The sequence below is a fragment of the Anomaloglossus baeobatrachus genome, chromosome 4, assembly GCF_048569485.1.
Source record: "Anomaloglossus baeobatrachus isolate aAnoBae1 chromosome 4, aAnoBae1.hap1, whole genome shotgun sequence".
Classification (NCBI taxonomy): domain Eukaryota; kingdom Metazoa; phylum Chordata; class Amphibia; order Anura; family Aromobatidae; genus Anomaloglossus; species Anomaloglossus baeobatrachus.
Genome location: NC_134356.1, coordinates 17,975,253 through 17,992,442, shown reverse-complemented (window position 1 = coordinate 17,992,442; position 17,190 = coordinate 17,975,253).

Sequence of the window (17,190 nt, the reverse complement as noted above, 5' to 3'; positions counted from 1 at the left end):
AAGCCGCCGCTCTCTATGCAGTGAGCGGTGACATCCAGGTACCTTAGAGGCACATCTTCTGAGTCATGCTTCTTTTCATCTCCAATTTGTATAGAGGCCATAAAAAAGTCACATTCACAGCTTGTCTCTGCAGATTCCTTCTTATCTAGCGCTTTGCAATCAAATACATCCGACACATTATAGAACTCACATATGGAGACTCCAAGCAATATAGAGAATCAGAAAAAACAAAGTCATATTCCAATTAATTTTGATATAAAATGTACAAATTTTATTAAATATAATTCATAATCCATAAAAATAGACATACAGAATAATAAGGGGAGATAAAGTGCAAGAAGATAGGGCAGCAGTTGTCATGGAATGGGATTTTTGAGAAGCACAGTGATAAATATGCACAGATGGCAGCATGTACACAAGCAAGCAGCGTTTAGGCAAATCAAATAAGGTAAATCACTGTAGCTGTGTTAGACCACGGACACAGGAGACAACCCAGTAATTACAAAGGGTGGAGACTGGCCAGAACCAGGGTCACCCTGCCAACACGTGTGAAAGCACCCACCATGCTTTTCATAAGGAATACCAATAGCAGGTATACATGGTGCTCCAAGCCTATCCGTGTGCTAAATCACCAATGCAGGCAGTAGTCCCCAAAATGCTGGCACAATTTAGAGAAAAAAATATTTTAAACCAGAGGTGGTTGACTCATGTGTGAATGGTCACAGCCTTGTAACTACAAAGATAATAAAGCCCGCTGAGCTGCTGGCGCCATGCTGCAATCACAAGGTGACCGGAGGTAAAAGAAATCATCTGTGCTTACCCATTTGGGTGATTCCACGGCAATTGCTGTTCTAGGAGCCCCGACGCTGCGTTTCGTGTAGGGCTCCCCCCCCGCCTCCCCTCCAACCGCGCGTACAGTGGGGCGGGCCAGGCTGTCAGCAAATCACAGAGCCACACACTACAAAGTTGGGTTTTTTGCCAGACTAGCAAGGGCATGTGTCATAGGCTGTGCATGTCACATGTCCTTGCCTTATAAGACATGGCTATTTTCCACAATGCCACCATTATCTGTCTGCTGCGGGTGGGTGACAGTCACCGCTCCCACTGCTGCTGCTGTGTGCACTATAGAAATACAGTGCAATCTACAGAGCGATTTAGGGATTAGGGACTACTGGTTATTTCAGCCCTTTTTCAGGGCTGATTTACAGGCGTTCATAGCCATAGCTGCTAGGCAGGTCCATGCAAACGCTGTGTAGGGCTTTAGATAACAGCGTCTGGCTACCTCAGCTCAGGCAATTCCTTGCTGGATTTTTTTCATTAGCAGGGATAGAAAGTGAGGCTTCCTTTGCTGTCCACTGACCCACAGCACCCGTGCATTCTACCCACCTGCCCATTTTTGCCACGCTATTTTATTTCCCCCAAGAGCTGACACTTTTTCTGTCATCCTAAATGTCTGGAATATTACCTTAGTGTTTCTTTGCTGCTGAGCAAGGTGCAACATATGTGCATTCTACACTTCTCTCCATTACTGCTAGGCAATTATTAACTGCAGGTAGTCCAGCCAATCTGTGACGAAGGTGCAGGCGTGGATATAATGTTATTTAACCAAAGAAAGAGAACTGCAAGGAGTAATCCAATAATTATCAGACAAGCTATATGGTTGAAAAAGTTTTTTACATCTTTATTTCATCATATATTCATTACAAAAATGTTATATACAGTGCTGGTACCCACAGATTAAAAGAATCCCTACCCCATAAAACAATACAGAATAAAACTGGTGCGATGTGGTAAAGCCATAATTAGAAATGCATTGTATTTATAACCATATATAGACTTCTGGGTATACAAATTGCAGTCCTATAAAGTGCAAGTGCAAATTCAATTTTAAGCGGAGCAGCTCAACATATATGTAACCATCCAAAACATCCTAATTACCATACACTGACATGTAGCACAAAATCACAGTGGGTAAAAAATGAGGAAGTCAGGACACCCTCCATGGCATAAGGCAGCATACACAACATCACCCACCACGTCTGGTGTACGTTTTATGAAGTATGCGTAACCTAATGCCAGAGTGAAGCAAGATGGAGGCTCCGTTAAGCTAGTGATGTATCAATGTTACAGACCCAGTTGGCGGACCACAACGCCCAGCACCTCAATATGGATATAATGTTGCCTTCATCCAAAGGGGGCTCTCTCGCGATTTGACAAAGATCAACACGACCAGCTGTTTCCACTTCCAAAACAACTGATGACCTGTCAATCACACTCCCTGTTGCAGGTAAAAGGTAGGAAGGTCAGCGTGAAAAAGCATGTGTGACTAATGTCCGCACAGTCAGAGGATGAAGAACACGCAGATGCACTTGATGGGGCAGACAGTGGTTGCATAGCCCCGCATTGTAGCACAGTGAACTTCCCATTGCAACTTATGCTTCATTTAAAGTCATGTACTTGGTGGGCTCCCCAACAGGAAAAGGACTCTAGGCAGTTGGGTTGATAAATGATTGTTTAACTTTCCCAAAACAAACAATAAAAAGCATGCATAAAACTGAAAGAGTAGAACAATCTATTCACAATTCCAAAAGCCTACACCCCTATGCTGCGACACTCGTAATGGGGATTTATACATCCTGCTCAACAAATTTTGACTAACCAAGGGACTGTGTAAACAGTTGCCTACTACATGGTAATCCCTCTGCATAGCAGCAGTAAGTGTGTGTATATGTGTGTGTGTGTGTGTGTGTGTGTGTGTGTGTGTGTGTGTGTGTGTGTGTGTGTGAACATGACTTACCAGTGGCGCATCACAACAGGTTACAAGTTATCCTACCTAAACATAGACAAAACCCATTACGCCCCATGAATACCCTTGTTAGCTGAAGACTCACAGATAAGGCAGATGATAACAGTGTGAATGCAAACCACACAGCTCAGCAACACACTCCTGGAAATCTTGTAAAGCAACAGTCAATGCAAACATGTGTAGCTGTCCCTCTATGCTTTTAACTGTAAGTGACAATTTGACAGTGCAGAGGCATCATCCAAACTTGATCAGATATTTGTTTTGCTAATAAAACAAAGTGTTGCATGCACGCATTACTGTATGGGCCCACCCTACCGTACCCGGGTACTGTGGTGTCCAGTTTCCATAAATACAGACTTTACGCTCCTCTCACGGTAAACAGTATAGACAGTACCGGAAGAATGTTGGTCTCTGGCATAGGATGCTGCTCACAGGTGTTACAGTCCTCCTCACCCAACTCCAACATGACTCCCCTCACAATTGACCGAAGTGCTTCCGTGGTGGCTCCTTGCAGTAACACACACCTTTAGCTTTTCCTTATGTTCATAGACAGAATCTCCTCCGCTCTCCAAGTCCACAGCCGAAGACCGTTTTGCTATTGCTATAGTGACCAAACAGACAAAGGCAGATGCAAAAAAACAACATCCCCTTGTGTGTAGAAAAAACAAAAAGCCAGCACCAAATGTGCACTACAGCACTAAACATTCCAAACTGTACTTATTTTAAAAATTTTGAGATTTTTGGCGAAAAAAATTGCAATTTCTTGAGCTGCTTCGCCACGTCACGGCAAATCTCATTTGAAGCAGTCCTACACTAAAATATTTTTATAAAATGTGCCATACGGCCTCACATATGAATAGTAGAACTGCTCTTAGCAGCACTCACCTGGTCTATTTCAATCCCGTACCCATGACTGAGTCATGGCTGTGGGCGGGACAGGTCCAAGCAAATGCTGCATGAAGTAAATAGCCTGTGGACAAAGCCTGATGACTTAATGTGAACAGTCACCAACCGCCAAAATCTAGACAGATGGAATACATCCCAAATTGGGGTGCAAAGCAAGGTGGAGGTCAACCACCGACCAATTCAATGAAGAAAAAACAAAAAGCCAGCACCAAATGTGCACTACAGCACTAAACATTCCAAACTGTACTTATTTTAAAAATTTTGAGATTTTTGGCAAAAAATTGCAATTTCTTGAGCTGCTTCGCCACGTCACGGCAAATCTCATTTGAAGCAGTCCTACACTAAAATATTTTTATAAAATGTGCCATACGGCCTCACATATGAATAGTAGAACTGCTCTTAGCAGCACTCACCTGGTCTATTTCAATCCCGTACCCATGACTGAGTCATGGCTGTGGGCGGGACAGGTCCAAGCAAATGCTGCATGAAGTAAATAGCCTGTGGACAAAGCCTGATGACTTAATGTGAACAGTCACCAACCGCCAAAATCTAGAGAGATGGAATACATCCCAAATTGGGGTGCAAAGCAAGGTGGAGGTCAACCACCGACCAATTCAATGAAGGTCGAGGCCGTATGGCACATTTTATAAAAATATTTTAGTGTAGGACTGCTTCAGATGAGATTTGCCGTGACGTGGCGAAGCAGCTCAAGAAATTGCAATTTTTTGCCAAAAATCTCAAAATTTTTAAAATAAGTACAGTTTGGAATGTTTAGTGCTGTAGTGCACATTTGGTGCTGGCTTTTTGTTTTTTCTTCATTGAATTGGTCGGTGGTTGACCTCCACCTTGCTTTTGCACCCCAATTTGGGATGTATTCCATCTGTCTAGATTTTGGCGGTTGGTGACTGTTCACATTAAGTTATCAGGCTTTGTCCACAGGCTATTTACTTCATGCAGCATTTGCTTGGACCTGTCCCGCCCACAGCCATGACTCAGTCATGGGTACGGGATTGAAATAGACCAGGTGAGTGCTGCTAAGAGCAGTTCTACTATTCATATGTGAGGCCGTATGGCACATTTTATAAAAATATTTTAGTGTAGGACTGCTTCAGATGAGATTTGCCGTGACGTGGCGAAGCAGCTCAAGAAATTGCAATTTTTTGCCAAAAATCTCAAAATTTTTAAAATAAGTACAGTTTGGAATGTTTAGTGCTGTAGTGCACATTTGGTGCTGCTTTTTGTTTTTTATCCCCTTGTGTGTAGTCTGCAATGAACGGCAAATAAGCATGTTGCATTGACATTGGATAAAGCTGATCAATAAACCCTCACAATATCAATTCATATCCATGTGACACTTCATTGACGAAGTACTCAAAGTAGTAAGTTTGTGGCCTCTACTTAGAGATTGTTGACAAATCTTACAGATTACATGACTTGGGTGATCCTTTGTGATGTCAAAAAAGCCCCAGGCTAGGCAAGGCTTAGATCTTATGCGACCTGCAGAGCCACCATGACTTCTGCTCAGAGGCAGAGTTGTGTCTGAGGATTCAGTTGTTGACATGCTTCCTGTTGCGGGGGGCTGTCTGATAACCTAAAGGAGTATCAGACAGTCAGGGTCCACCGTGCAAAGACTCTGCTGCAGACTATGGCAGAGTGCAATACCTCTGTTAACTCACAGAAGGATATAATAAGTAAGTAAAGCAATTCCTCCCTTACTTGGAGGGTGTGTGGAATGATCTCTGTTAATAATCACAGAGACAAAGGCAATGTGTGCGAAATGGCACCTACCTAGGTCCGCTCTTCTAGTGGTGCAAAAGAGACGAACAGCAGCGTAAGCCGCACAAAGCTCCTACCTGCGTTCGCTCCACTAGTGTGCGAGGACACGAACCACTAGATATGGCACCTGCCTAGGTCCGCTCTTCTAGTGGTGCAAAAGAGACGAACAGCAGCGTAAGCCGCACAAAGCTCCTACCTCTGTTCGCTCCCCTAGTGTGCGAGGATACGAACAACTGCCAGACGCAGTATAAGGAACGTTACCCTAGCGGCAACGTCCACCTACGAGTCGAACCACAAGGCCCAGCCAGACCATGTGCCTCAGGCACCTGCCTATGTCCGCTCCCCTAAGAGGTAAGGATACGGACAGCAGCCGAAGCTGTAAGGTATAAGAACGCTACCCTGCCGGTAGCGCTCACCTAGCATAGACAGAGGAATGCCTAGAGGAACGCGCACAGAGCGTCTACTCTTATGCATGAACCAAGAGGACTGAGCGCCATGCGGCGTGTGTCAGGGTCTTATATAGACTCTGTGCCTCATCCAAGATGGAGGACACCAGAGCCAATCCGCTGCCAGAACGACAGGAGTGACGTCATGCTGGCCTATCACCGAGCAAGGCATCACAAGTACATGACCAGCGACCAATCGGCATAGAAGGTGTCAGAGACATGTGACCTCGTGTCAGCGATGATGTCACCCGCACATGTGCAATGGCTCCAAGATAGGACTTAGTCTCCGGCGCTCGCACATGTGCAGTAGCAAGAAATCTGGACTTAGTCTCCAGCGCTGGCACATGTGCAGTAGCAAGAAATCTGGACTTAGTCTCCAGCGCTCGCACATGTGCAGTAGTAAGAAATCTGGACTTAGTCTCCAGCGCTCGCAGCAACCGTAACAGTACCTCCCCCTCAAGGGCCCCCCTCCCGGCGACGCAGGTAATCAGCAACTAAGTCGGGAGCATGGACAGCCTCCTCAGGCTCCCAAGAGCGATGTTCCGGGCCGTAACCCTCCCAATCTATCAAGAAGAACCTGCGCCCTCTAACCATCTTAGAACCAACTATGGCTCGTACCTCATAGCTAGAGCGAGAGGAATCAGAGGCAGGAGAGTGCACTTCACGAGCGTGAGGTAAAATAGCCGGCTTTAGCAGTGAGACATGGAATTTGTCATGAATCTTAAGATGGACGGGTAACTTCAATTGGTAGACTACAGGATTTACCTGTCGAAGAACCTCATAAGGACCCAGGAAGCGAGGAGCAAATTTGACAGAGCTCACTCTAAGTCTCACGTGTTTTGCAGAGAGCCACACAAAGTCCCCTGGAGAAAAGACAGGAGCCGGGCGACGAAACCGATCGGACACCGTCTTCATACGGTCCTTAGCTGCTTGGATCGACTCTTGAGTCCGATCCCAAACCTCTCTGGCATTAGTTGCCCAGTCGGCCACAAGAGGAGGAGGTGCAGCAGCGGGAAACGGTACCGGTACCCTAGTGTGTTGCCCATTATTGAGTACGAACGGTGTCTGCCCAGTGGCCTCAGCCAGCGAATTGTTAAGGGCAAATTCTGCCCAGGGTAGGAGGGAGGACCAGTTATCGTGGTTCTCAGCAACAAAGTGTCGAAGGTATATAATCATAGATTGATTGGTACGCTCAACCAAACCATTGGTCTCCGGATGGTATGCCGAAGAGAGATTCAACTCAATTTGCAGAAGGCTACAAAGATCTCGCCAGAAACGGGAAGTAAATTGCGGGCCTCTATCACAAATGATACGATCTGGCATCCCGTGAAGCCTAAAGACATGCTTGAGGAATAGTTTGGCTAGTACCCTGGAAGATGGGATTCTCGATAACGGTACGAGATGAACCATCCGGGAGAAATGGTCCGTAATGACCCACACAAATCTATGTCCCTGTGAACATGGAAGATCACCCACAAAGTCCATGCCTACCACTTCCCATGGTCTATCTGGCACTGGTAAAGGATGCAAGAGTCCAGCCGGTCTCTGCCGTAATGGACGGTTGCGAGCACACGAGTAGCAGGAACCGACATATCTCTTGACGTGGCTGGCTAAGTGTGGCCACCAATACCAACTCTCCAGTAACTCTCGTGTCCGCCTAATACCAAAATGCCCACCCACCTTTGAGGTGTTGGCCGATGACAGTATATCATTCTGTCGATCAGGCGGAACAAAGGTCTTGCCCGGTGGGATTTGGTCTAACGTCACAGGGGAGAGCGTATGAAAAACCCTGGAGGGAAGGATAAGACGAGGTTCGTCAATCTCCTCCTGGGTAGAAAGCATAGAGCGAGACAGGGCGTCTGCCTTGTTATTCTTACTCCCAGACAGATAGTTGATGGAGAAGTGAAAGCGGGAGAAAAACAAGGACCAGCGGGCTTGGCGAGGATTCAGACGCTGAGCGGTTTGTAAGTACGTCAGATTCTTATGGTCTGTATAGACCTGGAAAGGATGTTTCGCTCCTTCCAGCAAGTGACGCCACTCCTCCAAGGCTAATCTCAAGGCGAGCAGTTCCCTATCCCCAATGGTATAGTTTCTCTCTGCTGGTGAAAAGGTTTTCGCAAAGAAGAAACACGGCCTTTTTCTACCTGCACCGTTCTTTTGATACAAGACCGCACCAGCACCCACTGAAGAGGCATCAACCTCTAAGAGGAAGGGCTTACTCTCATCGGGTCTTTGAAGAACGGGAGCAGTTGAAAAGTGTCTTTTTACTGCCTCAAAAGCCTGAGATGTCTCAGTAGACCAGGCTTTGGGATTAGCACCTTTCTTAGTCAAGGCCACCAAAGGGGCCACCAAAGTAGAAAAATGGGGTATGAACTGCCTGTAATAATTTATGAATCCTAAGAAGCGTTGCACCGCCTTCAAGGAATGAGGTTCGGACCATTGCAGGACAGCAGAGAGCTTCGCAGGATCCATAGCCAGGCCCTCTTGTGAGATAATGTAACCCAAAAAAGGCAATGAGGACTGCTCGAATACACATTTCTCGAGTTTAGCAAACAATGAGTGCTCCCTTAAACGGGAAAGGACACGAACGACATCCTGACGATGAGTCTCCAGATCAGGAGAAAAAATCAGGATGTCGTCCAGATACACCACTACTGAGGATAACAGTAAATCCCTGAACACATCGTTTACGAAGTCCTGAAATACTGCGGGTGCATTACATAACCCAAAAGGCATGACGAGGTATTCATAGTGACCGTCTCGGGTGTTAAAAGCGGTCTTCCATTCGTCACCCTTTCGAATTCGTACCAAGTTATACGCACCCCGCAGATCCAACTTTGTAAAAACTTGAGCTCCTCTCAATCTGTCAAAGAGCTCCGAAATTAAAGGTAATGGGTATTTGTTCTTTATTGTGATTGCGTTGAGACCCCTGTAATCTATGCAGGGACGCAAATCACCCTCTTTCTTCCGAACAAAGAAAAACCCAGCTCCCGCGGGAGAGACAGACTTACGAATGAACCCCTTCTCTAAACTCTCTCTTATATAGGTCGACATGGCCTCCGACTCAGGTATCGACAGGGGGTAAACCCTGCCTTTAGGTGGAACCGAACCTGGGATAAGGTCTATGGCACAGTCATACGGCCTATGGGGTGGAAGAACCTCAGCACCCTGTTTGGAGAACACGTCAGCGAAATCCAGATAGGGTGTAGGTATGGGAGAGAGATCAGTAGATGCAACCGCAATGACCTTAGGTGGTAAGGGAAGACATCGGGACTGACATTTCGAACCCCAACTAATAATGCTGTCAGACTCCCAGTCAATGTGAGGAGCATGAGTCCGAAGCCATGGGAGACCCAGAAGGATGTCGTCTATACCCTCAGGCAAAACAAGAAAAGAAATCTCCTCTATGTGACCCTGAGACAGGGAAAGGCGCAAGGGAACTGTCCTCAATGTAATGGAGTCAGACAACATAGTTCCATTAACAACACGGACAGGAATAGGCGCCTCTAACATGATAGAGGGAATATTGTGTCCCTTTACAAATCCTGAGGACACAAAAGTCCCGTCAGCTCCGGAATCCACAAAAGCCATAATAGGCCATGTATTCTCAGATAACGAGAGCTGACCTGGGATACAACACTTAGAGGGTGCAGAAGACGTCTCTAGTAACCCCCCTCTAATGGTTACTAGGCCAGGGAGTTTCCCTGACGACTAGGACACTTGTTGGCATAGTGCCCAGCCTGACGACATACGTAACATATAGGAGGACCAGACTTGCGTAGTCTGGAAGACGTATGACCTAACTCCATAGGAGTGGGAGATGTTTCAGATGCTGAGGAAGATGGTAGTGGACCCTCAACAACTGGAATAGCCCGATGCTTAGGGCGTGAGGAAGAGACCTCGAGTCTACGTTCCTTATGGCGTACATCGATCCTCGTTGCTACTGTGATCAAGTCCTCCAGAGAAGCAGGGACCTCACGAGTAGCAAGAGCATCCTTGACATAGCCTGCCAACCCTCTCCAGAAGATAGGAATCAACACCTTCTCTGGCCAATCTAGTTCTGCCACCAGAGTTCTAAAAGCAATGGCATAAGAACTAGTGGATAACGAACCCTGAGATAGATCTAACAGTCTCAGAGCCGCATCATGGGTAACCTGCGGACCCATGAATACCGCCTTAAGAGCATCAAGAAAGTCTTGATGTCTCAGAGTAACCACATCAGAGCGCTCCCATAGGGGAGTCGCCCATTCTAAGGCTTTGTCCTGAAGTAAGGAGATGATAAAGCCTACTCTGGACCTCTCCGTAGAGAAGCGAGAAGAGTTGACCTCTAGGTGTATCTGACACTGACTAATGAAACCACGACATGATCTGGCATCGCCAGAATATCTGTTTGGCAGAGCAAGTCGAGGATCATGTGCAGATGTCACCATGGTCTGAGGTTTATCCTCTATACTCTTGAGCCGTGACTCAAGTACTTGTATGTAACGGTGTAACTGCTGATATTCTGCCATAACTGCCAGACCCTTGGCTCGGTCCTAATGTTACGGGGGGCTGTCTGATAACCTAAAGGAGTATCAGACAGTCAGGGTCCACCGTGCAAAGACTCTGCTGCAGACTATGGCAGAGTGCAATACCTCTGTTAACTCACAGAAGGATATAATAAGTAAGTAAAGCAATTCCTCCCTTACTTGGAGGGTGTGTGGAATGATCTCTGTTAATAATCACAGAGACAAAGGCAATGTGTGCGAAATGGCACCTACCTAGGTCCGCTCTTCTAGTGGTGCAAAAGAGACAAACAGCAGCGTAAGCCGCACAAAGCTCCTACCTGCGTTCGCTCCACTAGTGTGCGAGGACAGGAACCACTAGATACGGCACCTGCCTAGGTCCGCTCTTCTAGTGGTGCAAAAGAGACGAACAGCAGCGTAAGCCGCACAAAGCTCCTACCTCTGTTCGCTCCCCTAGTGTGCGAGGATACGAACAACTGCCAGACGCAGTATAAGGAACGTTACCCTAGCGGCAACGTCCACCTACGAGTCGAACCACAAGGCCCAGCCAGACCATGTGCCTCAGGCACCTGCCTATGTCCGCTCCCCTAAGAGGTAAGGATACGGACAGCAGCCGAAGCTGTAAGGTATAAGAACGCTACCCTGCCGGTAGCGCTCACCTAGCATAGACAGAGGAATGCCTAGAGGAACGCGCACAGAGCGTCTACTCTTATGCATGAACCAAGAGGACTGAGCGCCATGCGGCGTGTGTCAGGGTCTTATATAGACTCTGTGCCTCATCCAAGATGGAGGACACCAGAGCCAATCCGCTGCCAGAACGACAGGAGTGACGTCATGCTGGCCTATCACCGAGCAAGGCATCACAAGTACATGACCAGCGACCAATCGGCATAGAAGGTGTCAGAGACATGTGACCTCGTGTCAGCGATGATGTCACCCGCACATGTGCAATGGCTCCAAGATAGGACTTAGTCTCCGGCGCTCGCACATGTGCAGTAGCAAGAAATCTGGACTTAGTCTCCAGCGCTCGCACATGTGCAGTAGCAAGAAATCTGGACTTAGTCTCCAGCGCTCGCACATGTGCAGTAGTAAGAAATCTGGACTTAGTCTCCAGCGCTCGCAGCAACCGTAACACTTCCAGTACTTTGTCTCTGTCCAGGAAGACGCAACGTAACATCTTCGTCAGTCGCATCCTCCTCCACCTCCTCTGCTGACCTCATCGACTGGGTAACTTTGGTTTCACAGTAAGTGGGGTCTCCAATCTTATCATCACCCTGTGTGTTTTCATTCCCCTTGTCCTGAGTCCTCCGAGACAACCTCTTCCTGCCCTGACCAAATAGAAAAGTTGTCGTTTCAATCAGGTATCTGAGTCTCCTCAGCATGTTCCCCATTGTCTCCACCAGGAGGATTTACAGTTTTGAAATGAGGGTGTACATTATGCTCAGCACCTTCTTCATCAGGGCCTGGATCCGACTCGCAAAGCTTCTGGGCATTAGTGCAGATCATTTCCCCTGTCTCCTGGAACTCGCTGCCTCAACACGTCATATTATCTGCTACACCCGCAAGCTTCAAACGGAACCTGAAAACTCATCTGTTCAGAAATGCCTATAACCTTCAATGACCCCACCACCGTGCGGAGCTTCTGCCCAACCTACACCACACCTACTGTCTCCTCCCCAAAATCCTTTAGAATGTAATCCCGCAGGGGTAGGGCCCTCTTCCCTCTGTACCATTCTGTCTATTGTAACTTGTATATGTATTCTGCTTGTAACCCCGTTCTCATGTACAGCACCATGGAATCAATGGTGCTCTATAAATATTATTATTATTTATTATCTTCATTGTCTGTACTTACTGCAGCTTTGGAGCAGACCTCTGATTTCCAGGCTATAGTGTGACTGAACAGCTCTGCAGACTCAACCATCTCTGTTATCCCATACTCAGCAGGGCTGGTGGAAACTTGAGAGCTCTTAGAAAGCAAGTGCGATTGGGTTGACACCACAGAGGAATGGAGTATTTGGGATATTGAACTTGAGGTGGAGGAGAGGCCACTTTATGGATCACTTGAGATCCATTGAAGAAGCTGCTCTTTTTGTGCCTCATCTACATTTGTTAGCGATAGTCGTGTCAGTGCAAAAAGGGATCATATCAGATTATCCACGGGAATAAGTACACCTGTTATTTTGGCTGTTATTAGTTGTTACGAATTGGTGCTGCTGTAAACGCAAGCAGCCTGCTGCGGTTCCAGTTGCGCCCAGGCGTCAGCTGCCATTTGTGGCCGTGCCTCGGGTCGTCCATCTGGCTGCTTTCTCCTTCACGTCTAAGTGTGGAGAGGCGGCTAGTGCGCATGCGTGTGCCGATTTACCACAGCCTAAGTCCAGTGTTTCGCCTACTGAGTATGCTCAGCCTGACTGTGCCATTCCTGAGGCTAAGTCCTCAGTTCGGGCTACAGCGCATGCTCCCACACTTAGTGCGAAAAGCCTCTTTGCACAGGTACTTGGACTCTGTGTCGTGTCTAAGTCCTGTGTTGTGCCTAGAGAGCATGCTGAAGCTGATAGTCTTTTTTCTGAGACTGTTGTTCAGGCTACTGAGCATGCTCAGGCACTTACTGCATCAGAGGCTCGGTCCGGTAATGACCTCTTTGGCCCTGTCCGTTACGTGGCAGGCCCATATAGACCACAGGGCATCAGATGTCCTGATGATGTGGCCAGGCCACCCTGGACTGGCTTGCAGAGGCCCACCTCTATGACTTCTCACCTCATCATTGTTCGTCAGACGATGACTGGTGAGGTGTTTGGGTCGTGGCTGCCATGAGGTCATCATAGAAGTGGCAGTTCCGAATAGGCCACTGGTTATGCCACTGATGACATGTCACTCTGCTTTTGTCTCCAGGAGGTGCAATTTGTTCCACCCTGGATTGGGGCGGACCCAGGTTATAAAAGGGGCTGGAGCCAACAAGGAGGTGTGCAGTCTTCTATTATGCTCAGAAAAAACACACCTCCATGTGTTGAACCCATTGCGGCTTTAGGCCAGAGGTAGGCAGGGATAGGGCGTCGGTGCAGGCCGCCAGCACAGTTGGTAACGCATAACTGTTACGACCAGCTCCTGTCCTACCAGTCCAGCTAGTGCAGCCCAGTGGCATTACTGGGCTGCTGATGCTCCTGCTGTCCACAGGAGTGGCCCCTACGCACACGGACAGGGTACCCAATGGCCCCTGTGTTGTTAAAAGAGAGTTCCTGGGCTGGGTGGGCGTGTGGACCTTGAGATGCAAACAGGGCTCCCAGTCTCCAGATCCGAGTGTCGTCTAACTCGGTTCAGGCTACTGTTAGTTTCAGAGCCACCCAGCTCTGTATCCTCCGCCTAATCTTCGTGTTGCCAGCATCTCCTTTTCAATTTTGTGAGCACAGTGGACCCCGACTGGCGATTGGGATATATACCACCTTATCCTAATCTTCCAGTCCCGCCATACCAGATGGTGTTTCTTCAGCAGATGTTACTGTTGCTTAACCACCAAACCAACTGACACAATTGTTTTTCTACTTTCCAACACACCTGTTCCCCTTTCCACCAGCATAAGGACTTTTGCCACTCATTTTGTATATTTTCTAATTTCCAACTCTGCAGGGACACCGTACTCAACGCCGTCTCAGCACAGCAGCCGGCCCTCGGTCCCTCAGATGTGGACAAGTAAAAGACCATTTCCTCCTAGCCATGACAAAGCGTTGTGATTCACTCTGTGCAGCACTGGTGTTGAGTGGAAAAGTCGAGCTAAGATTGCATACCACCTTCTGCTGATACTCCTACATACGTGCGTCTCTTTTTATGGCAGGATATTTTTTGCCAAATTTTGTCTTGTACCGTGGATCTAACAGTCTAGCAACCCAGTAGTCAGCATTACTTCGAATTCGGACAATCCGAGGGTCATGTTGTAGGTAGTGCAGCAAGAAGGCGCTCATGTGTCTTGCGCATCAAGGAGGACCAAGTCCTTGATGTGCTGGTGGCGGAGAGGTGAGAATCGTGCCTCCTTCCTCTGCCCTCTCCGTCCAACCTCGCACAACCATAATGTGAGCAAGCTCTCCCTCATCTGCTCAGTCTTCCATGCTCATCGCCAGTTCGTCCTCCATTTCTTACTGGGCTCCTGCACCTTCCTCAACAGTTAGGCTGATACTATGCACCCTTGTTAATCCAACTCCCCCACCGTCCCATGCCTGCCGCCTTGGTGCTGCTGAACGTGTGGACCTTGTAGATGTTTTTATCCCTTGCGCATATGACTACTCCTGTACCTTCTCCCATTCCTCTTGTCCCACCACCTGACTATGAATGCTGTTTAGAGTGTGCTCCAGCATGTAGATGTCCGGAATTGTCATGCCGATGATGGCAACGTCAGCGCTAAACATCTTCGTCGCCATTTTTAACCTTCGAAGAAGGGTGCATAGGTCCTTGTTCTGAGACCACTCCAGCAGCGTGATCTACACCACCTCTGGATGTCTTTAGCGCAGGCTATATGTCATAAAGTATTGCAGCAGCAGGGCTCGCCGGTGCTGCCACAGACGTTGCAACATGTGCAGATTGAAATTCCAGCGTGTCGGCACATCGCATTTCAGGCAGTGAACTGACAGACCGAAAGACTTCTGGAGCGATGCAAGTTGTTGAGCTGCTGGGTGCGAAGGATGAAAGTGAGCACATAGCGAGCGTGCCCGCTGCAGATGCCATGTAGGCCGAGATGGTGGTTTAAAAATTGCTGGAGAATCAGATTCAACACGTGAGTCATACAAGGCACGTGTGTCACATTGCCCTGATGAAGGGCCGCAGCCAGGTTTGCATCATTGTCACACACGGCTGTTAAGTCACCACCGGAGTCCGCTCCATTAATTTTCACTCCGATCGCCAGGTGACACCGTGTTCCTTTCATAGATAGTGCTGATGATGGGAGAGAAGTCGATGCCAGCGGCGCCGTTGGACACAGGTTCAGCTCACCCACTGTGCTGCGTTAAATGAGCTATGCAGAATCTCTGGCTGACTGTAGGTGGTGGGTGTCTCACAGGTGAAGTACCATCATTCAGCTACAACCAATGGGAAGACACCACACCCTTTTTTAGGCCCATCCTGTCTGCTGACCACTGCCAGACATAGCTCTGAACTTCAGGTTCCTGCTCCGCCCAGTTCTGTTTTTTTATTTTCTGTGCTCACTACGGCTTGTTTCATGACTACATCTCTTGCCTGCTGTTTATGTAACTCGTTGCCCGATCCGCATTTTACCTCTGTTTGTTTTCTGATTAAGTCCTGGCCGTCCGATTCTGTTCATGTTCCTCAATTCATGGTTTTACCCTGCCTGACTACTACTCTCTCGGACTGCAGCCTTCCACAGATATTGATCAACTTGGGCCCTGTGTAACTCCAAATCCCTGCATAGGGGTTAAAGGATTTCAGGGTTCTGTGGGTCCTGCTTGGTGAGTGGCTTCCCTCTAGCCTATCCTTTACAGCCCGTCTGAGTGTGTAGTTACAGGCAGGCGTCACACCGTGTCCTCTGCAGAAGGCCAAGTAGGCCGGGATAGTGGTTTAAAAATTGCTGGATAACCATAGCCATACAAGGCACAGATGTCACATTGTCTCGGCGAAGGGCCGCACCCAGGTTTGCATCATTGTCGCACCCGACCTCACCTGGCTGCTGGTTGAGTGGAGACAACCATTGATGAAACTCGGTCTCATTCTTCAGAGCTTACCGTCCACAACTCCTCAGCGGTGTGACTCACATTTCCCAGACATTTCAAAGTAAAGAGTCGACCACCTGATGCCGTTGAGCTCTGCTGCCAGCATAGTAAGGAGGTGTGTGGGATTCCTTTTGCACAGTTACAACGACGGTGGACTTACAATACAGGTTTTGAGCGGAGGTTGAGGACCTAGACGAGTTTGAGGAGGCAGAAGCAGTGGAGGAACTTCTACATACAGAGGAAGGATTGACACACAACTTGTAGGGACGGAAAGACTTGGACAATGGTCTGCTGTACATCTCTCACCATAGTTACCCAGTGCCCAGTCAGCGACATGTAACGCCCCTGTCCATGCTTACTGGTCCAAGTATCTGTGATGAAATGCACCCGGTCACACACAGAGTTTCTTAAGGAAGCGGTGATGTTGTGTGCGACATGCTGGTGTAGTGCGGGCATGCCTTTCTTGGAGAAGGAGTGGCGACTGGGCATCGGCTCTTGGGGCACTGCAATGGGCATAAGGTCTCAAAAATCCTCGGTTCAAAAGGTTGAAAAAGCAGCATTTCTGTAGCTAACAGTTTGCTGATGCTGAAAGTCAACCTCAAAGCCATGTCATGTCATGCTCTTCTAAAAGCTTGTAAAACACAGAAAGGGGACTCCAACCACAGTCTCCCTCGTTTCCAAAAATTGGGCCACACACACAGCACTTCACTGGCATCAGTTGTCTCCCAGTTTCAATCTTAAAAAAGATGCTTTGCATGAAGCACTCTCAAAATACTCCAGCCTTTCGCCTCCCCTGGATGACACAGGGGTAGAAAAGTCCTCTGTGATTCTTGACTTCCTCATTTTGATGAACGTTAGTCTGTCCATATTGTCAGTGGACAGATGCGTACGCTTATTTGTCAGCACACACCCAGCAGCACTGAAGACACGTTCCGAGAGAATGCTGGCTGCGGAACACGTCAAGATCCCCAAGGTGTAAGTGGCGAGCTCAGGCAATTTAGCCAGATTGGAAGCCTAAAATGAGCAAGGCTCAAGTTCCA